A 749-nucleotide genomic window follows, 5' to 3' on the forward strand; every position below is an offset into this window, starting at 1 on the left:
CTTCAGATTGTCACCATGCTCACCATGTTGTATGTACTGCCACCAATACCTTTTAGGAATATGTTCCTGAAGGTCCCATGTGCTCTAGCATTCATGAGTATAGCCACCTCTAGTCCAGCTAGTAGAGTTCCTTATGCAATATAGTATTCCAATATTATCCAACATATATACCCATCTGGTTCACTAATGTCCTTTAGGGAAGGAAATCTGCTGTTCTTGCCTGGTCTGGTCTACATGTGACTCCAGATCCACAGCAAAGTGGACGACTCTTAACTGCCCTCTGGACAATATGGTACAGGCAATAAATGCCCAGCCGGTGACACCCTCATCCTGTGAATGAATTAAAACAAAAATAGTTTATTGCATCTCTGCAACTACCTATTACAAGGACGTGTTAGGAGGACCTGGTCTTAGGTCTGAATGCTTCAAGATCCTTAGCTATTCTCCCAGCAAGTCCTCATGATGCGATCGCAGTTGGTGATGCTTAATGCAATCAATCGACTCTTTCAGACTCATACAAAACAATCATCACAGTTTAAGTTGAACATGAAGTTAAATTTTTATGGCTGACAAGACTCCAAGAGACTGGTCCAAGTGACCCGTGAAGATGTAATCCTAAACACTAATTCTGTTTGATAAATTGCACATTGACCAACTTTTGAATAGATGGAGTATCATCCTGTAACTGAAATATCATCTGATCATGAGATAGTAGGAACTGCAGATGCTGGAGAATCTGAGATAACAAG

The sequence above is a fragment of the Rhincodon typus genome, chromosome 24 (genome assembly GCF_021869965.1).
Source record: "Rhincodon typus isolate 14 chromosome 24, sRhiTyp1.1, whole genome shotgun sequence".
NCBI classification, from domain to species: Eukaryota; Metazoa; Chordata; class Chondrichthyes; order Orectolobiformes; family Rhincodontidae; genus Rhincodon; species Rhincodon typus.